The sequence below is a fragment of the Phyllostomus discolor genome, chromosome 14 (genome assembly GCF_004126475.2).
Source record: "Phyllostomus discolor isolate MPI-MPIP mPhyDis1 chromosome 14, mPhyDis1.pri.v3, whole genome shotgun sequence".
Taxonomy (NCBI): Eukaryota; Metazoa; Chordata; class Mammalia; order Chiroptera; family Phyllostomidae; genus Phyllostomus; species Phyllostomus discolor.
In genome coordinates, this window is record NC_040916.2 from 18,455,521 (window position 1) to 18,477,593 (window position 22,073).

Here is a 22,073-nt window from a genome sequence, read left to right on the forward strand (position 1 = left end):
TGCAGAATATACATATACATATATGCATACACATGTATGTTGCAGTTGTACTTATTTACATACTAACATGCTAACTCTTATTCCACGGCCAACTTGTGACTTTTCTTTTAAGACCTAGGTCAAGAATCCTCTTTCAGCAGGCCTTGTCTGCTTCTGTCTATACTAGTACTGCAGTTACTCTGGCTCTGTGATACCAAACATTGAGGCCACATTTCTGTGTATAATAGCTGATTTGCTTTTTGTGTTTTCCATTAGTAGTGAGGTTCTCGAGGGGCAGGGAGCATGTCTTATTTCCCTTAGTACCCCTAGCTCCTGGACTGTTCTTCATAGGCACTTCCTATCGCAAGAGGCCTTGAAGGTAGCTGTTTCTCGTGTTTCCGAATGGTTCCATTGTGCAATAGTATATATGGAATATTCCTAGCCTTTAAAATTTTAATTCCTTTCATTCCCAAGGTGAAAATTGTTCAAATACTTGATTTGTGAGATAATTAGTATTCCAACGAGTATGTGTAATAAGTCGTGATTAGTGTAATGTGATTGCTTATTATGAGAGTGGGATCTTGGGCAGGAACATGAGGGTTGGAGACTGCGTGTGGAAGGATGGACTGAGCACTTGAAATAGTGGGACGAGGTTATGTAAGCCTCTTCCTTCTAGATCAGTGCGTCTGAGTTTGTGCATTTTAAATTGGTGACTCATTAAACTGTTTCTGCTTAAGACATATTATTAATGTATTTGTGTTTCCTCACTTCCACTCCCTCCTGCTTTTCTTGTCTACCCTTGACTTCAAAAGTTGGTTCGTTTTGGTATTCCTTAGAACTAATGACTCAGTCAGTGGGTGATAACATTATTTGTTCCTGTGAGAAGACTTTATTTTAGATGTTCTTCCGTTTTGGACTCCAGCTTCTCGATCGTTTTACCATAAGTGTTGCCTCTTTTCCTAATTTTAGTTGTGAAATCACTTAGGTGAAACAATAGTCAAGGAAACTGGTTGTATACTAAAAATGTCTCTCTTCTTGCCATGAATCTAAGTACTGTAAAGATGTACTATACAAAGAGCAATTCTGTGAAAAACCCAAATTTATTTACATTTATTTAAATAATTTTTACATTAAAATTAGGGTGTTGTGTTGAAGACATCTGTGATCACTTTTTTCCAAGTGCTCCAGCTCTTCCACATCAGAGCTCCTGGCCTACGGTAGGTCAGCTTTTTGGGGACTTATTCTTAAACTTTTTTGTATTATTATAAAATATATATAACAAAATTGGCCATTTTAACTATTTTTAAGTGTATGACTCAGGGGCATTAATGACATTTACAGCGTAGTGTTGCCAGTAAGCAATAACTGACTCCCCATGCCCATCTCCTCACGGTCTCTGGGAACCTCAACTCTACTTCTGTCTCTGAATTTGCCTGTGCTACATATTTCATGTAAGTGGAACCATACAACATTTGTCTTCTTCTGTCTGTTTTGTTCCACTTAACATAATGTTTTTATTTTTTATTTTAGATTTTATTTATCTATTTTTAGAGGAGGGGAAGAGAGGGAGAAAGAAAGGGGGAGAAACATGGATGAGTGAGAGAAACATCCATTGGCTTCCTCTTGCACACCCCCAACTGGGGACCTAGCCTGCAACCCAGGGATGTGCCCTGACTGAGAATTGAGCCAGTGACCTTTCAGTTTGCAGGTCGGCACTCAATCTACTGAGCCACACCTGTCAGGGCAACATAATGTTTTCAAGGTTCACCATGTTGTAGCATGTGTCAGAACTTCATTCCTTTTTATGGCTGCATCTATTCTATATACACACATGTATATGTACATATGTATTATATGTAATACATATATATGATGCATATAATATATACACACACCCCATATTTTATTTATCTGCTCATTACTTGATGGACACTTGGGTCGTTTCCACCTCTTGAATGTTGGAATAGTGCTGCAGTGAACATTGCATGTAAGTATTTTACATTACATGTAAGTTGAATCCCCGTTTTCTTCCTTTTGAGTATATACTTGGGAGTGGAATTGCTGAGCCATGTATTCTATATTTAGCTTTTTGAGGAACCACCAAACTGTTTTCTGCAGGGGCTGTGCCATCTTACATCCCCACCTGCAACGTACTGGGATTCATTCTTAGGAGACAGTTCTACCCACAAGGTACTGAGTTAGACATAAACCACCCTAGATGCGTCTCTTAGCCTCTCTTTGTATTTCATTTACCTCATCCTTGAAAATGGGTCCTGACTGAGATAATCTATAAAGTTTCTCCTATCTCTAAAATTCCATGACTGACATTACAGTGAATTACCATGATGTTTACATTCGCAGTTCTTTTGTCTTCCTCTTTTTTTAAAAAAAAAAGAGCAGTTCGACTATATAGTGGGGGGAGTCAGAACCCTATGTGCCTGGTGATCCGAGTGTATTCAAGTCTCCAGGGACTTTCTAATTCATGTTTGTTAAATATGAACCACTTTAAAAGTTAGTTTATTACAGACGTTTTAAGGCACATCTACGTTGAAATAGCATAAACTTTTATTAATTTGTACTCTGTGGCTATAAAAATCATACTTGAGGAAGAAATTTATTTTTTGCACAATTTATGTCAAAGGTTTCGCTATATAGTATTCTACTTTGGTGATATATAAAGATAATGTATTTATTATAATTATATATTATGTTCATTATATGTGTTAATATCACATATGGAATAGCATAGTGAGATACTCAGCACTGGTAAGAACGCAGGTGTTTCTCAGAGTGGAGCACCACTTGCAAACAGACAGTCATCTCTACATGCTTAATGAAAGCTTGGAAAAAAGGTCAGAGAGGAATCAAGGATAATTGCAAATTTAAGAAGAAAGAAGAGTATTTTTCCTGACAGCGGAAATTTTGAAATATGATGACATATGAGTAAGAACTTAAGTCAGCACAAGCTTTAATACAAGTTGTTACTTTCATTAGAATTTGGCATGTTGGAACTTGAACCTTTTATGGCCCAAATTTGTTTATTCCTTCCTGTGTAATTATATCCCTGGTGATACGTACTTGTGTGTGCATACACAAGTATAATTTGCATAGAACCTAATTACACACCAGAATGTATCGCACACCCAATGAGTGTGGAGGCCAGAAGCCTTGGGTCTCGTATTACGGACTTTCTGTTAGAAGGTTGTGATACCCCGGTAGGCCATTGTGGATTAAGGACAAGCGGTTTTAGTAGAATTCTCCCCTTGGCTACTGGCGACTGAACAGGGGGAGCTCTGAGGAGTCCTTATTCCTTGACCAAAAAGCTGTGTTTAAACTGGTTGTAGAATCAGTCTACCCCAACTTCGCATGAAAAGGGCCACCTTATATACTTAAGTATTTTAAAAGTTGATTTTAGCACCTACTGTTTTCCAGGTAGACCCTGATTATAAGATTTGGAAAAGGGGTGACATTTTTAGCCTATTCTCATTTGCCCTAATGAATTACATGAAGTAATTGGCATTAAATTAAGTGAATGAATTGCTGTTAAATTCAGGGTTCCTTATTCTTCCGTGTGTTTGGGTTGCAGTGGATAAACAAGGAAACAGTGGTAACAACTGATGCCCTTCTGGTGTGTGTCTTTTGTCCCAGGACAAGATCCTCCGAGGACCGACAGTCCCCTTGAGGGAGGGTGGCTGTAGTTGGAAGGGGTGGTATGTCATGACTATTCTTGGAACTTGACTTGGCTGTTTCTGTGCTGCTTTGGCAGAAGCCAGAAGGGTTGGGTTGGATCTCAGGGCATCTTTGGAATAATCAAGATGCTTAGTATAGCAGCCCGCTTGCATCCGGTGCTCAGTCCTCTTATAGGTTTTGTTTGTTTGTTTTTTACTCTTGTACAGAGTTTTTAATCCTGTTATTTAATCCCGTCAGTAACAGAAACCTACCCTTCACTAGTCTATCTCTTTCTTTAGCTGGGGTGTTAAACCTTTTTCTTTTTTTTTTCTTCTATTGCTATACATACTGGTAAGTTTGCTCATCAAAATCAGAGGTTTACTTCTAAAAAGTTGCTCAATTGCTTATATTTTTCTTAGGATAGAAATTGTAGCAACACTAAAAAACTAAGACTGGCTGCTATTAATAACAACGTTATTACTTTTGTTTTTTTTTAATAGCATTCGTCTATCCTGAGTATTTGCCTGTATTTACCCAAGTTGTTCTTAGATCTTTAAGATTTTTTTTATGCCTATAGTTAAAAAGGAGTGATAATTTACTTTAATCAGTTTCTTACAGCCTCTTCTTGTGGTAGAGACTGGTAAGAATTTGTCTAGCTTGTGATCGTTATTAATTTGCTCCATCATTCCCTTTCATCAGCCTTTCTGTCTTACTGCCTAGGGCATGAGCTCACATTCCCATTTATTAGATGGTGGCATGCCAGACAGCAGTAAAACTTCCTAGGCTATCTGTCTGCTGGGAGACTAAAATTAAGAGCTCGATGTTTATTCCTTAAGTACTTCCTTTTAAGGAGAATAGTTGCCCTCTGCCATCCCACTCCTCAAATAGCTAATTTATCTCCTTTAGGTAGCTTCAAACTTGTCTGTTCTAATATTCTAAAAAAACCTCCAGATATTTACTAAGCTTTTACTACTGGGAAACATTTGTGGCGGTGGCAATCTGGTCCCTACCAGCTCCAAGGGACTGGTGGTGGCTTTCCTTTTTTGAGGCTGAACAAGGAGGGAAGACCAGTTGGAAAGGTCCAGAGAGTATGGGGGTAGAGGAGCGTGTCGGACGCTTGTCTGTCAGCCTGCTCTAGTGTCCTGTTTGTTTTTTCTCTGACAAACTGACCCCCCCCAAACAACCAAACAGAAGAAAAACCACCGTCTCATGTCTTTTCTCCTGTTTTTGAAATAAAAGGTGCTCTAAAAAATGTCACAGGGAGGAACAAAAGGTAAAGGCACTAAGAAGTGGTCGGGGATATAGTCTGCCTTTTGTGTTTCCCCGCCTTCTCCTTTTTGCTTACAACCCATAGAAAAAACGAGGGGTGGAAAGAAGTTCAGAGGTTTTAAGAAAACACTGGGGACTGAATGAAGTAATGTTCATGTATAATATGTGTTTCAGACTAACTCCCAGGTGTACATTCAGGTGCGGGGGTTTCACTGGGGAGTGTCAAAGAGAAACCACAGTACTGGAAACGCTTCGGGCTCATCGTGCGTCCACAGGTGCAGGGACGGTCAGCTCACCCCCTCACCCGGGGTGAGGAGGCAGGGGTGGGGGGATAATAAGTTCCCGGGCGTGCAGGGGAGGGCGAGTCAAGGGAGATAAAGGAAGAGAACCTGTTAGGAGTGAAGGGAGGTTCTGCGTAGGTCAGCATATAACAAATGGGGATTTTATTCTTCTTGACATAAACTTGGACATGAAAATATATACACAGTAAGGGGAAACTGTAATAAAAATACTGCTTTACCAGTACATGTTAAACTTTTTCTCCCTTTTAGTATTTTATTAAAAAGGTTTATAAGTATCATTGTAATTTTTAAAAAATTTGCTTGCTTTTATATAGGCACATATTCAGCTAGTGTTCAGATGTGGTTCCTTTTCAGTTTGTTCAAATTAGTATCTAGATGAGACCTGTTTATCACAATGACATTTTAATAAGTGATATATTTAATATTTTGATATCTAGTAATATTTAATAATGTGATACCTAATGATATATATCTGAAATCTCTGTTGCTTGTGGGTTCTCTGCCTTCACATACTGTTTTGTGCAAAGGAAAGCATTAGTTCAAAAGCCTTTGTAACTTTAAAATTTATTGCTATGTTACTCTAATTATATCAGCTCTTTCCTAGAACATGCTTTCAAAATATTTGTCGACAATTTTGGGAGAATGCATAGAGCAGGTTTTTAAAATTAAATTTTCTTTATAACTTAAGATTTTTAGTAGTTTTGTAATGTCCAGATGGGGCTCGTTATATCCATATTTTACAATGCAAAGTTCCCCATCATGTTCTGGGTGGACGTTTGTCCGTCCCTGTTAATTCAGGATCTTCAGAAGAGATACACTTGCGTTTGGCCAGAGTTGAAACAGAGCCATCCTGTGTGCATGCTTAATAGGGGTGGAATATGGACGGTTCGAGGAACACAGCAGTGTCTCTGTGCCTGCTAGTGGATGCCTAAAATTCTCTGGGGGGGATTTCCTTAAACTATAACCTATTAAAATATAAACATTATTATTATGTTGGGGGTTGGGATTTTTCATACATTAGTTTTTGTACATTAATCTCTTCATGGAAGTTACCAGATTATGATTTTTTAAATTTTTAATTAAAAAAATTTTTTTTAGAAAGAGGGAGGAGAAAGAGAGGAAGAGAAACCTCATGTGTGGTTGCCTCTCACGTGGCCTCCCACCAGAGACCTGGCCTGCAATCCAGGCATGTGCCCTGACTGGGACTCAAACCGGCAACCCTTTGGTTCACAGCCCAAGCTCAATCCACTGAGCTACACCAGCCAGGGCACCAGATTATTTTTAAATTTCATAGGTTACCTTTAAATTCTAAGACTCTAGATCACAATTGTTCTAGAGACAATTGCACTAGAGACCTTGCTTGCAAGAGTAAATACCCCTAGTTCCTGAGTAGTTAAAATAAATGGAATTCATTCTCTTCCCGCTATTACCACCCTCCAGTCAAAGATAAAGTCACTTCAGCCCTTCAGACAGAAAAAGCCTTACTTGGGACCATCTCTACGTGCATGTTTGTGTGCAAGAAAGTCGTAGGGGTATCATTAGGGGCCAGAGTCCTTGGGAAAGAGGAGGACGGATTCCCGAGAGAGGTCAGGAAAGGAGGGTGCCTGCCCACTGCGGCCTCCTTCCTTCCCCAGGACCATACCTGAGTAAGGCTGCCGTCTCTTGAAGTGGAGCGTGTACCAACCTCTAATTCTTCTCCTCGTTCTTTGAAAGCACTGATAACCTATTATTGATTATTTCTAAGGTGAATTAACTTGCTTTTTACTGTGCTATAATTATTTTGAGCTCTAGCTCTGTGAATACTTCTAGAATTTGTGGTCTCTATTGGGATTTTTTTCTTTTTCTTAGGGAAATACACATAATAATTATAACAATCAGTAAGGAACAACTAACCACTGGTAGTTAGGTTTGATGCTTTTATTTTTCATAGATAAGAAAATAAATTGTGCATACTTGTAAAACGTGAACATGAAGACTCTTTCTTTGAATTTGCACAGAGTTCCTTGCAGAACTTTATTTCCATGTACTTAGGTATGGCGTAATTAAGTGTATCTTGTACTTGATGACAGTGTTCAATGAGCTTATGCTAACCAGATGTGTAATTCAGACATTAAGCTCCTTGAGAGCAGCCTCCGTATCTTTTATCCCCCCCCCCCCCCATGGTATCTAGCCAACAGGAAGCCCCTCTGTACGTGCAGCCCGAAATGGGGTGTGTTATTAAGAGGCTGGTAAAATTGTCTGTGATTCTTCACAGATGGCCAGTAGTTATAGAACCAATCACCAGTCATTATACGAGAACTATTTTAGTCCCTTAAACTCACAGATACAGAAAGCAGACTCGTAGCTGTCCGGGGGGGAGGGGACTTGGGGGCTGGTTGAGAAGGGCATGAGCCTTGGCCGGAACCGGACCAGAGGACTTGCACTCCGCCAGAGGACACCCGCTGACGGAGCGTCACCAAGCAGGGCTGTTCACGTGTTTTTTCAGAGAAGTTCTAAAAGATCCAGGTGAGAAGAGGATGTGACTACAAGGGGGATCGCATGAGGGAGATTTCTGTGCCTTTGACAAAGGTGGTTATTGCATGTATCTATATATGTATTAAAATTCATAGAACACCAAAAGAAAGAAAATGGCTGTCTACTTTCTTCCATATGTTGTGGGCGACATCTGAAAACTCATCAAAGTTTAAATCATTGCAAATTAGGTAATTTTATGTATTACAGTGACATTTTAAAATAAAACTGTTACATCATTTAAAAAATGTATTCAGAAATGTAAATACCACAGTGATTTATCACTTGCCATTACCCATTTTAAAAATTGCATGAACAGGCTCTTTGTTTTTTTAAGTATATTTTATTGATTATGCTCTTACAGTTGTCCCATTTTTCTCCTTTATCCCCCTCTGCCCTGCACCCACCCTCCCTCCCACCAGCATTCCCCACCCCTTAGTTCATGTCCATGGGTCACACTTATAAAGTCTTTGGCTTTTCCATTTTTCTATACTATTTGTAACCTCCCCCTATTTTGTACCTACCATTTATGCTTCTTATTCCCTGTACCTTTTTCCCTTCTCCCCCCTCGTCCTCCCCACTGATAATCCTTCATGTGATCTCCATTTCTGTGATTCTGTTCTTGTTCTAGTTGTTTGCTTAGTTTGTTTTTGTTTTTTAGGTTCAGTTGTTGATAGTTGTGAGTTTGCTGTCAATTTACTGTTCATAGTTTTCATCATCTTTTTCTTAGATAAATCCCTTTAACATTTCATATAATAAGGGTTGGTGATGATGAACTCCTTTAACTTGACCTTATCTGGGAAGCACTTTATCTGCCCTTCCATTCTAAATGAAAGCTTTGCTGGATAGAGCAATCTTGGATGTAGGTCCTTGCCTTTCATGACTTTGAATACTTCTTTCCAGCCTCTCCTTGCCTGCAAGGTTTCTTTTGAGAAATCAGCTGACAGTCTGATGGGAACTCCTTTGTAGGTAACTGTCTTCCTTTTTTCTTGCTGCTTTTAAGATTCTCTCCTTATCTTTAATCTTGGGTGATGCAATTATGATGTGCCTTGGTGTGTTTCCTTGGGTCCAACTTGTATGGGGCTCTCTGAGCTTCTTGGACTTCCTGGAAGTCTTTCTTTTGCCAGATGGGGGAAGTTCTCCCTTACTATTTTTTCAGATAAGTTTTCAATTTCCTGCTCTTCCTCTTCTCCTTCTGGCACCCTTATGTTTTGGAAGTTGGAATGTTAAAAGTTGTCCCAGAGGTTCCTCCGCCTCTCCTCATATTTTTGAATTCTTGTTTCTTCATTCTGTTCCGGGTGCATGTTTATTTCTTCCTTCTGGTCCAGATTGTTGATTTGAGTCCTGGTTTCCTTCTCGTCACTGTTGGTTCCCTGTATATTTTTCTTTATTCCACTTTGCACAGCCTTCATTTTTTCCTCTATTCTGTGACATACTCAACCAACTCAACCATTTCTGTGAGCATCCTATGAGTGTTTCGAATTCTGTGTCAGTTTTGTTGGCTGTCTCCTCATTGCTTAGTTCTATTTTTACAGTTTTGATCTGTTCTTTCATTTGGGCTGTATTTCTTTGTCTCGACACACCTGTTGAGTTATACAGGGAGGAGCCGTAGGTATTCAGGGCGGGACAACCCACGTGCTGTGTTGTGGCGTTGTATGTGGCGGAGGGGTCAGAGAGGGAGAGGACAGAGGGAGGCTCTGTCCGGCTTTCAGTCACTTCCCCTGCTACCCACAAGCACATTGGGTGCTTCAGGTCTGGTTCCCCGGTGGGTGGGTTTGTGTACGTTCTAGGACCCTGTGGGTCTCTCCAACATGTTCTCCTGTGAGGCCGGAGTTTCTCCCGCTGCCACAACCCCCATGGGTTTTTACATGAACAGACTCTTTGTTAACAGCTGGAAGTTGGGAATTATTCCTGTTATCCTTTGGATTTGTAGTTTTATTTCACTTCCCTCATTGAATTTATCCTAATGTTGTATTTTATTGACTACCCAGATACCATATCCTAATTCTCTGCATGTAAGATAGGTATATAATTGAAATAGGAATTTTTAAAGTTTGTGTTTAAAAATTTTTGATTTAGAATTTTAACCTATTAGCATATAATCAAAACAATATATTTTTGATAATTAAAAGTACAGTTTTATTGGAAATGCATTATATGAGCTATTGCCACCAAAAAAAGTGCTGCATAATAAATAATCTGAAGATCTTAGTAGCTTAAAATATTTTTTCCCCCTCATGAGTTTCTGGGTCAGCTGGGATTTGGTTGATCTCAGCTGAGCTTGACTGCGTCCAGCTGGAGTTGGCTCTGAGTTCCTAGCTCTGTTCTGCGTGTCTTACAATCTTCTCATGGAAATAGGGAGAATAAGAGGGGTGAGAACAAACACGCACAGCCCGCTAAGGCCGCCATTCCGAACTGGCACACTGCCCGCATCATCAGGCAGAGAAGGTCGCAGGACCAAGCCCGGCATCAGTGGGGCAGGGAGACCCACCAGCACGCTGTCTGCTCTGCTGGTAGACGGCTGCAGGGTCTTTTGGCCAAGGATGTGGGTGTGTACGTCTGTAACAGGGGGGAGCTGAAAAACTCAGAACAGTAATCAGTGTATCTTGTGCATCTTTTAATGAGCTATGTAATGAGATTCAGTGTGGACGATGTTTAGTACAATGAGACATCTAAATGGAGATCTGAGGCAGTAGGAGTTAGCCAGGCACCGTGGTGGTCGGGACAATGGGCAGAAAATACTCGGGGCTGAGGGAACAATATTTGCGAAAATAAGAGGGTTTAGGGAGCTATCGAGTTGAGTATGTCCAAAGTATAGGGTAAGAGGTAAGAAGTCGGGTGTTTACCAAAAGAGAATAGGAAGGAGACTCAAGGCCAAGGTCACTGCAAGAGAAGCTTTTATGTCACGTGAGGGCGTTTAGATTTTAACTTCAAAACGTAGGGAAAATTACCAGAATGTTTTAAACAGCAGGGATGTGATCGTGTGTTGTTGTGTTCTAGGCAAAAAGTCATCTCCGGCTGTATATACATACTAGATCGGTGTGCGATAAGACCAGAGCCCGGGAGACCAATGAGGAGGCCATGGCCGAAACCCAGGGGGAGGGTGCAGGCGGCCTGAAGCTGAGGTGGCGGCCGTGGGGCCAGAAGGAGATCAGAGACCCAGGCTGAACTGCTTTCAGCCAGCGAGTGCATCGGTCATATTCTCTTCCTATATATGATTTGAATGGTAGAAAAGGGCAGTTTTTCAGTTAACTTATGTTCTTAATCTTTAATTTTATAGAATAATGTGACTGTTAGCAGTGTATGTTAAAAATGATTGGTAAGTGATAAGCCTTAGTAAATAATGCCAGTTCTTAATATAATATTATGCAGGAAGTTCCTGTTTGAATTCCCTGGGAAGAGAGTTGGTAAGTGAATATGTTATCTTATTGCGTCTAGAGAAGCTCTATTTAACTATTATCTCAGTTGACCTAGGGTGTATTGTGTCATATTTTCTATTTCCTTAGTTTAATTCTTTGTTCCCTTCCCTGTAATCCGGAAAATCTAAAATACACGTTTATCTAAAAGAAAAACTCTTGGAATTGTTGTTGCTATTTAATGGCTTCTGGTGGCCAACGCAACAGACCTGAACTTTCTGGTGCGGCATTCAGGGCTCCCCAAGACGGGATCCTCGCCGCGTCTCCTCCTCTGGTTTTCCCAGCGCTTGGTGTCATGCACACGCCCTCTCCACACAAAAACAGAAACCTGGCGCCGTGCTCACTTTTTCCGGTTTCCAGAACGTGCTGTGCAGTTTGCGGTCATTGGTCTCCTTTCACTTGGAATGCCTTCGTCTTCGTTCACTTGGACCTACTTCAGATGGTTGATACAATAAAAATGACCTGTGTGTCTTTAAACTGGAGATGATACGAGAGAGCCTGGTTTCGTCTTTCCGGCTCACCGATGTACCCCCGGTGCTTGTAGTGCTTGGCAGAAAGTGGATGTTCAATAAATATTTGAGTAAGTAATACATCAGTGAATTGTCGTTGAGAGTGGGGCACGTTAGAATTTCCTGTAGGTTGAGTTACTTTGTGTGCGCGCGCAGACACACTCGTACACATTCCGTGCGCTGGACCGTGCGCGCGCTTCCGCCGCGTCCGCGGAACAGCTGGCTGCTTGAATTACACAGGATTGTATTGTAGATCTTCAGGAATGATTGAGGTTTATTGTGAGTCCCTCTGTAGGAATGTCAGTTCTGAGCTCGCATTGAAGTCATTGTACCAGGTGCTGGCCTCCCTGACTTTGGGAATCCCATGGGGGAAGGAGGACTGGCACATTCCTTTCATCCTTCAGATGTTTCGTTTTTCCCCGGAACAGCATAGCCAGTGATGTGTTTCTGCTAAAAAGCAAAGATCTTGGAATGCTGAATTCTGCCTACTTTATGTGTTTAGGAAAGATGATAGTTCCTCTAAACTTCTGTCACAATTCTCAACAGAAGAGTATTTCTATCAATAAATGTGGAGACTCTAGGATCTGAAGTTAAGCTGAAAATTCTCATCTGTAGGTATTACTAAAATTTAGTGTTCTCTCATTATATGCTTTCGGCATGACTTTTTAAAAATTAAATTTATTGGGGTGACATAGGTTAATAAGATCATATAGGTTTCAAGTGTATCTATGTAGGTTTCTATGACGCATTATCTGTGTATTGTGTGCCCCCCACCCAAAGGTCAGGTCATCTTTCGTCGTCATCGATTTGGCCCCCTGACCCTTCACTGCTCCCCCCACCTCTCTTCCCTCTGGTAACCACCACACTGTTGTCTGTGTTGCTGAGTCTACTACTAGCAAAGTGAGTATAACCATACGTTAGAAAAGATAACACATCAGGATTAGGTGGGGTCCATTCCAGGGGCATTCCCCGGAACTCTGATCTTTGCAGATGCTCGGTGGAAAGGGACTCTGGGGGAAGAAACGTGAGATACACTACATGCTGTGGCTGCCTTTCGGGGGGCTACTCTGAACACGAGTATACGATTAATGGCTCTAATAAGTTAGGCATTCTTTGTTGTAGGGTTTTTTTTTTTTTAGTTCAGCATTTTCCCATCTTGTTTAACCATGGAATACTTGGCCTGTGACATCTATTGTACTTAACCTACTTTATGGAACACACTTTGGGAACTACTGGCGTAGCATGTGACCCCAACCAGTGTGGCACACAGCAAATACTCATCATTTATCAAATAAATAGATGTATGGTTTATTTTGTTTTTAATCTTAAAATAAGCATTTAAAAATACTAGGTTGGCCAAAAAGTCCATTTAGTTTTTTTCTGCATAATACACATTTTTTATTTTCACCAGTAACTTTATTGCTTTGGATATTTGGAGTATGTCGGCGATCTCCTTCTATTGGCTTCCAGTGGGTAGAGGCCAGGGGCGCTACTAAACATCCTCTAATGTGTAAGACAGCCTCACAGCAAGGAATTGTTTGGCCAAAATGTCAGCAGTACCAAGAAACTTCGCAAACCACTTCTGACACATTTGAGCAGTCACACCACCTTCTCTATATGCTGCATAAATCCTTTTTTTTTTTTTTGCATTTCAGTTGTGTTTTCACCTTTCTTGAAATAAAAAACAATGTGCTGAAAATGTTGTATATCTTATTCCATATTCAGTGTTAAAATGGCTACATAAAAATTTACCAGTTTTAATAAACTTTTTTTTTAATGCACACTGTGACAGCTGTCACCATGCAATCTAACAAAATTGTTTCAAGTGACATTTAAAGCAAGTAGGTAGTACTAGAGCCATCTTCAGGAAAAAAACTAAAAGAACTTTATGGCCAACCCAATATATTCTTATCTTGAGTTGGGTTATATAGCTTACTATAGCTTTTTCTTTATAAAATACTCTCCTTTTATGACCCCTTATTCCCATTTCTAAGGGATTTCTGATCCCTAGACCAGTAGCATCAGTAGCACCTTGGGGTGATGGGGGAAATGTAAATTCCTAGGTCCCTCCCTAGGCCGGCCCAATCAGAAACCCAGAGTGAGGCCCTAGGATGTGCTTTGCAACAGGAGCTTCCGGGGACCGGCGAGGATGCTAGTTCCAGGGAAGCCACCTCAGGGCGGCGTCCAGTCTGGGGTTCTGTCGGCGGAGCACCCAAGTCCCGGAAGATTTGGATCAGCTGGGTGGGACTAGGGTTAATCAGGACACCTTTCTGCACTGCCTGCCGAAGCTGACAAGCTGTGTCAAACACGTGAAAACAGCGAGAGAACCCATTAACATGTGTTAGTGCTTTGGTAGTTTTTCAGTTGCAGGTGGTGAAATCAATTCATTGGGAAACCAGCAGGAGTTGGGATGGTCGAGAGGGAAAGGAAAGGAACATGAGAACGTAGCACATGTGGTAAAACTGAGTTTTATAACTCTTTCGTTTGTACATGTTTACACATACGTGTTTACATCCAAGGTCACACTGTCGCACATTTTTCTTATGGTGGGTAATGGGCTGGGGGCACATAAGAGGAAGCAGATCTGACGTAGGAAAATAAACCCTGGATTCAAAATCTGAAACACATTTGCGTACCACTCACTTACGACTTCTGTCATAGCTCTGTATATCACAGGATTGTTGTAAAGGTCAGATCAGTGGTTTTCAGCTGGGGGGGGATTTGCTCTCCAGAGGACATTTGACAGCCTTTGCGACGTTTTTGGTTGTCACTGTTGGTGACAGGGTGCTGCCGGCATTTAGTGGTAGGGGCCGGGGTGTTGCTGAACATCCCGCAGTGCACAGAGCAGCTCCCCGGGACACGGAAGTATCTGATCCAAAGCGTCACAGGTGTGAAACCCTGGACTTAAATGATTACATCTCAAAAGTTGTCATATGAGGTGTATAACATTTGTTTTATTATTAAGACTATAATTTAAGTATTTTGACAAGACTCATCTCAGTATTACCTTTCAAAGATGAGTTTTTATCAAAAATAGAGCATATAGGGCAGATGAAGGAAATTGGAGCAAATCTCTCTGATCTTGGAAAAGTTATCTGACAATTTTATTATGAGAATTAGATAATTATATACTAATTAGATATGTGTTAATATGATCATTAGGTATGTACTGGTATATGTTCCAAAAGCCTGGTATTCGATTTAAGTAGTGTTTTGATATATAGGAATGGTGGCAGAAGATAGAGTATTTATATAAGAAATGATTTTGTATCAATAGACAGCTTCAGAGAAGCCTGTATTTAAACACATTACATTAATTCAATCCAGATTATTCAAGAGATTAATATAATTCTGTTAATCTGTTAGCCAAGTATAAAAAAAAATTTTAGCTACACAGGACTTTTAATCAATTCAAATGTATGAAACAATCTGTCAGTACATTTGAGCTAGTGTCTTGTCTGGGACTGCTTACCACTCCTTCACCAGAGCATGTGACAGTCACAGAGCACACGAAGGTTGTGTAACACGTTACCTTACTTGGGGAGAAGGAAGGGGTTAGCATAGGCGTCCTCTATGAATTAGAAAATTAAGTGATCTTGGTATCAGGTTCTAAGGGTTCCAGATTAAAGAGATTATCTCTAGAGTATGCATTTTACCCACATTACATGGAAACCAGCTTTCATCCAGTGCAGTCTGTTAGAAAAGGCGGAAACTTCATTGTTGACGTCTGAAGATAGGGCTGGGTGTACATCCTTCTAGTCACCCTTTTTATCTTCATCAACCAAATAATCAACCTTTACTCAGCCCTTATTTTGTATCAGACACTGCTTTAAGATCTCCACATACAATAACATTTCGCTCTTATGCCGCTTCTGTGAGAGTAGGTACTGTTTTACTGTACGTTTTTGGATGAGGAAGCTGAAGCACAGAAATGTTACCTTGATGAAGGTCACACAGTGAGGGGTGGAAGTCTGATTCAAACCTGGGAGATCCGGCTTCGGTGTCCGTGTTCTTAACTGCCGTGCTCCACCGCCTGTTTACCACCGCCTGTAACCATGATGGTTACAGTCGAATCAAATTTCATGTGGCTGACACCTCACATGTCAGGTACTCTGATAAGAGAGAGATACTGGGTTGGCCAAAAAGTTAAATTTTGTTGTTGTTGTTAAGTTGGCTGTAGTAGTGCTTAGATGTCTTCAACTTCATTTGAAACACTGTTGTTAGATTGTATTGTCACAGCTGTCATATCAGTGTGCATTTCAAAAAAATCATAGAAATTGGTGAATGTGTAACCATTTTAACAATGAAGATGGAAGAAAATAGGCAACATGTTTGACATATTATGGTTCTTATTTCAAGAAAGGTAAAAATGTAATTTCAAGAAAGGTAAAAATGTAACTGAAACACACACACAAAAAAGGTTTGTGCAGTGTATGGAGAAGGCGCTGTGACTGATTGAACGTGTCGGAAGTGGTTTGTGAAGTTTTGTGCGGGAGCTGTCTTGTTGGATGATGCTCCACCGACAGGTAGACCAGTTGAAGTTGACAGTGAGCAAACTGAGACATTGAGAACAATCAGTGTCGTACCACACGGGAGACGGCCGACATACTCACAGTATCCAACTCAATAAAGTCAATGGGGAACATGAAGAAAAACGCCTGTTATTTTACGGAAACACTAAACGGACTTTTTGGCCAACACAATAGTATCATGTATTCTTGTTAAACATAACTTAATAGAGTTCTGCAAAGCATGACTTTTAAACATCTCTTCTAAAAAGTAGAAATTACATACCTAAATCAGGACTGCATACTTTAAAACTATTTTCCACTTGATAATTAGAATAGGAATTGTTAGGATGGCCATTGACTGGGCTGTGAAAGAATTCGCAAAGAGAGGAACATGCTGAGGGCAAAGTTTTATTCACTTTCCAGGTTTTATTTACTCTCCATGAGCAGAAAGGCGCCAGGCGTAGAGAATTAAGCCGGCCCTGAACGTTCGAGTCCTTGTTGGCTTGTGAAGGGTGAAGGGGTGGCTGCTAGGGGCTTGCAACCCAGGGGCCGCGTGGTTTGGGGTGGCTGCTAGGGGGGTTGCAACCCAGGGGCCGCGTGGTTCGGGGTGGCTGCTAGGGGGGTTGCTTGCAACCCTGGGGCCGCGTGGTTCGGGGTGGCTGCAGTCTGCTGCAGTGTTACCTGTTGCCTGCGGCTGTGGGGAGTGGTTAGTCACGGTTCTGTTTCTGCTTTTCCAGTAATTTTCTGGTCCCGGGGACATACGCTCAGAGGAGTGAAATGGCAGTCACGTTTAACAAGGGCATCGGCCCGCTCAGAAAATGGCGCTGGCTTTGTCCTTTCGGGGACCATACTGAGACGATCATGCGTTTTCCCTTTATTCTATTAACTTAGTGCACTACACTGGTTGCTTTTCGTATGTGAATCAGCCTTTCATTCCTGGGATGAATCCCACTTGGTGTGGTGTCTGCTAGTTCTTTCGGTGTGCTCTTGGATTTGGTTTCTAGTAAATTATTGATAATTTTTGCATCTATATTTATAAGGGATGTTGGTCTGTAGTTTTCTTTTCTGTGAAATCTTGGTGTGGCTTTATCTTTTCTTTAAATCATTCTCTGTCCTCTGTGCCCTCTCCATGGAAGGAGGCCTTGTGTTACTTACCCGTTTCTAGCCTTCGGTCAGATGCCGGTTTCACTACGTAAGTGCAGAGAGCCCCATCGGGCAATTGGGGGGCAGGGTGTAAAACAGTCTAGTTGGGGAGCGGAGGGCAAGCAGTCCCTGGCATGGGAGGGTATTGAAGAGGCATACGTACTTTCGCAGTACTGTTATGCTGCTGTTGCTCCCTGCTGCTGTTAGGGCGACTTGAGTTGTTTCAGAGTTCTTAGTTGCCGTGATTTCAAGGCTCATAAGTGCCAGAAGCAGAATTTCAAATCTTACTCCAAAAAGGATTCTGTATTTTTATCTTTTGGATACCTCTAAAGAATTCCTTTCGCTTCCCCTTCCCCGTAGTGCTCATCTGATATCTGGAGGGGTGACCTGAAAAGACTTACTGATGGTGGTGGTGGTGTTAAAACTGGTTTTTTGTTTGTTTGTTTTTTGTTTTTTGCTGCCCTGTGATGTCTACCCCACGTCATAAATTAGGCCAATGCTAACGGTGAACTTGACTGTGGGTCGTCGTGGTACACAGAGTGATGTGAATACGTGGTGTCACGTGGTAGGTGCAGCGAGTGCTCTGTGTTCACTCCTTGATACTGACAGGTCTGGGGAAAACAACTTTAGTATGGAATTTTGTAACTAAGACATATAGTTAAAAATTTTCCAGTAATTTTGTAATTTCAGTGATAGTTTTGTTTTCACCTGGAGAAAAATACAGAATTCAGCAATGAAATCACAGGAATTAAATGCTGAGTGTTTCTGACAAAAAGATTAATCAAATAATCAAAGTGATTATTTGAACAAAAAATGTATATTAATATGAACCCTAAACCAAAAGAATTTTATATTTGAATTACGTTTTTTCTTATTACCTCCAGCACTCATGCTGTAGGGAGAGTTCTGCTCTGGATAGGCCAGCAGCGGCTGAAATACGGGCAATGAATAAGGCCTTTGTTTCTCTTAAAGTCCATTGGAAACATGTGAGTGCAGCCAGCAGGAAGTAGCTGGCAGCCAGGGCCCAAGTATAGGGGGTGTAGTATGTACACATAGACATGACTCTTCATAGCTAACGTAAAACTAGCTCCACGAGTCTGGAACAGGAAAAACCAACTTCTTTGACTTTTAGCATCACATGAAAGGGTCGTTATGTTGCTGAGTTGTTGCAGGGCAGCGGCAGGTGTCCTACAGGGTAAGGTTAGGAAACTTCTAGAACTGTAAGGAATATCTCCTAGTGAACACCCACACGGAACATTTCTTTTTTGTGTGAAATGATTGTGAGGTGAGCCATATACTAGGGAAGATTTTGTTCGTGTTTTTTGTTTGTTTGTTTCTGTTTTTAGGGTAAATCAAAAGTAAACACAGAACCTATTTTATTTTGATCTAAATAAGATTGTTGTAGGAAGAGATGAAAGTTGTACAGTTAAGTAGAGAAAAGGCTGTATGTTTGGATGCATCCTAAGTTCTGACATGACCTATACAAATTTTTAAAACTCTTCTCTGAGTCATTGTGCGTTAGCTCTGGAAACATTTGCGATCGAACATTGGGAGTGATGTTGAAGTTTCCAGTTTCCTGCGATGGGATGGACTGGTCGGTAAGCACGTGTTAGCGTTCTGATCAGTCTCTGAGGTTTGGCTCTTAAATGTCACTATGTGTACGGACGGGTGAATCAAGGCCATTCTGCGGGGGGAGTCTGGCTCTCTTGAGAGTCTTCTCCAGGAGGTGAAAAGCCAGACTTTCCCGGTGTTTCCATACCGCTCTCTGCTGCCTGAGGGAGGCGGCCTGGAGCAGTGAGGGGGGCACGGGCTTCGGAGTGAGACACGACCTTGGGTTCGCATCCTGCTGAACCAGCCCATCAAGTTACTTAGTGTTTCTGAGTATTCGAGTGTGTTAGTGTGATAACGCCTGTCCTTCGGGGCTGTGGACATTCTAAGTGATAATACAGCACTAGAAGATTTTCGAGTCCAGGACGTGTTGCTCTCTGTGGTTTCGTTATTAGAGAAAGCTCCTACTCTGACAGGAGCAGATGATTCCTTCACGTGTTTGGAGGCTTCGGGTGGGTGTGAAGCACACCGTCTCGACTGGAGCGATGACTTAGGTGTTTTCAGTGGCTTGTGGTCCTCCAGAGCTCAGTGCTACTTTACCAAATCTCATCCTTTTAGGTTTAATTTCTCTTGTTAGGGAAAAATTGAATTAAATTACAATAAAATAATTGAGTTTGTTTAGTTCTTTTAAGTTACATTTAATTTTATTCCTAAGGAGTGTTTATAAATTTATAAATAATTAAAATTATTCCTTAGGGATAATGATCCCTAAGTTAAAAAGCCTTTTTGTTTGTTTTTTTTTTTTTACACTGTTACTTACGCAGCTCCTACACCAAAGACATCATATTCAAGGGCAGGAAAGGGCTGCAAAATGTTTAGTTTACACCTTTCTTGACACCACATTCACTAGTTTCCAGAAGTGAACGGGCAACACAAAAGCAAATTTTTTTTTTAATCTAAGAAATCTTTGTTAAGCAGCAGCTCTGGACTCTGCCATTCAAAAAGTGAGGGGTCCTTGGATAAGTTATTTAAATATCTTGAGTGGACAGTTTTCATTTGTAAAACAGGAAAAACATGGTAAGTGCACTGTGGAGTCCTTAAGTGAGGTTATGTGCATCCAGAGTGCTGAGTGGAGAACTTGACACCGTAACTGCAAACTTCAGTCCTTTCTGTATAATCTAACAGGGGTGCCTTCCTGCCTTGAAAGTAAGTAAGTTCATTAAAAGGTAGGGAGAAATTTATTGGGCTCAAGTCGAGAATTTGTATGGCTAGAAAAGTTGAAGGTATAGAAATAAAAATAAGCAGCTGAAGAGCCTCTGAACTTTTGCGAGATGAACTGTCCTTTAGATCAGCTGGTAGTAGTAGTTGTGGCCTTTCTCCTTAGCTTCCACGCACTCTCAGTTTGAGTGTATCACAAAAAAAATCACAGTGGCATTTTATTCTTGACTGGGCTTATTTTCTCCCTTTGTCTATATAAATCCTGTATTATCTTTCAAATGGTAGTTCAAGTTCCTATATTCTCCTTGAATCTGACCTCTGATCATTTCTGATTAAGTAGTCTCTTCCTTTGCCTAAATGGTATATCTACTCTAATTCATTACTTCCTTTTTTGTCTTTTTCCTTCAGTAAGATGAAGTCTGTACAAGTACAGAACCATTATGCATCTCTCTGTCCAATGAAACCCAAAAAGTGCTTTGCTAATAAAATGATTGATAGGATCGCTAATTTTAAAAATTCAGTAACTCTGAGACTTCTTGTCACAAAATGTAAAAGCTGTAACAGCATCTTTTCCCTTTCCCTACACCACCGTGTCTCTTGGATTTAAAAAAGAGCTTATTAACTTTGGAACCTTTTTGGAATGAGAGGCGGCCAGTATTGTTCCTATAGCCTCGAGTTCACAAAATAAAAGGTGAAGAAGGGGTGAATGCTGAGAGTGAAGTGGCGTGATGCGGACTTGGTTCTCTCCTTTCTTCCCAGAACTGTAGCCAGCGGCTGCCTGGGAGGCAGAGGGGCGAGGGTTACGAACAGGCCGGGCTGTGGCAGCTGCCACCTTACAGACCGCCTGGTTCCGACGCCAGCTTCGTGTCCTCCTCTCAGTGATGATGGAGTTGGGCATATTGCAGGGTCTCCCATTAGGTCCTGAAGCACGTTCTGCTCTAGGTCTCTGCGACGCTGTTTTGCGCTGGTGTGAAAAGGGGGGAGGTGGCCTGCTGTGGGCCAGCTCACCCGGGGCGGCTGTCCACTCCCAGAGACACACGTGGTTCTAAAAGCGACAGCTCCACCTGTGAGGCGTTTGCAGTTTGGGGCCAGCGTAGGGAAGAGTCGAACTCCCCTCTTTGGCATGTCTAGTGACGGGAGTAACACCAGGAGTTGCATTGTGTAGTTTCCCGCTTGTGGGTTTTTGTTTGCGGCCAGCGCCCCTAACAGCTTGCAAAGTAGGAAACAGAAACAACAAAAGAAATGGGAAAGCGTTTCACCTCACCAAAAGTAAATTGAAATATAGCTACCAAAAGAAATGGGAAGTGTCCTACCTTATTCGCAGTGAGTGGTGAATTTAGACAAGTTACTGCTGTTTGTCTTTAGAATGAAAAAAGTAATATATAAGCACCTTTGTGAAGCAAGTATTCTTTCAGAGTTGATGCGTATGAAGAGGTACAAATTTTTGGGAAGTGGTTTAGAAATATGTATCATGAGTCTTAAAAATGTCCTTTGATTTGAAAATTTGCCCTTAAAGTTAATGTTAAATAGAGAAAAATGGGGGGCAGCGTACAGTGTAATGTGTTAATTGGTTACAGGTGCAAATCGGAAGTGACGAGGCCCCTGCAAGATGGAATGTAGATAACCATTAACAAGAAAGCTTTAGAAGATTTCTAAGAATATGGAAGTTTTTTTACAATCTAGCTTTTAAAAACAAGATACTTTTTTGTACTTACTCACATCTCAACAGTAGGGGCCCCTAGTGACCCTTCCCTCCTCCTTCAGTCACCTGCCTGAACCTCGGGGCGTTTTCCTTCAGTGCTCGCTCTCCTTCGCTGCCTTCTCTCCTTTCTGTTTGGTCTCTAAGCATAGGAGTTCTTCAAGGCTTGTCCTGGATCCTGGACTTTACTTTTTTTTTTAATTTTTGAAATTAACATACAGTAAAACTGGCCTTTGGGGAGTGTACAGTTCTGTGAATTTTAACCAGTGTATGGATTTGTGTAACCACCATCATCACAT

The 22,073-nt window shown here is 41.2% G+C and overlaps 1 protein-coding gene and 1 non-coding gene across 8 annotated transcripts in view; one reads left to right on the forward strand and one right to left on the reverse strand.

Annotated features, from left to right (window-relative positions):
* The window catches only part of ABL2 (ABL proto-oncogene 2, non-receptor tyrosine kinase), an 87,199-nt gene that overhangs the window by 30,303 nt on the left and 34,823 nt on the right, over positions 1-22,073 (forward strand). The window lies entirely within an intron of this gene.
* On the reverse strand, positions 19,665-19,798 carry LOC114512213. Its single transcript, XR_003685789.1, has one exon. It is a non-coding gene; the product is annotated as a small nucleolar RNA SNORA13 (small nucleolar RNA).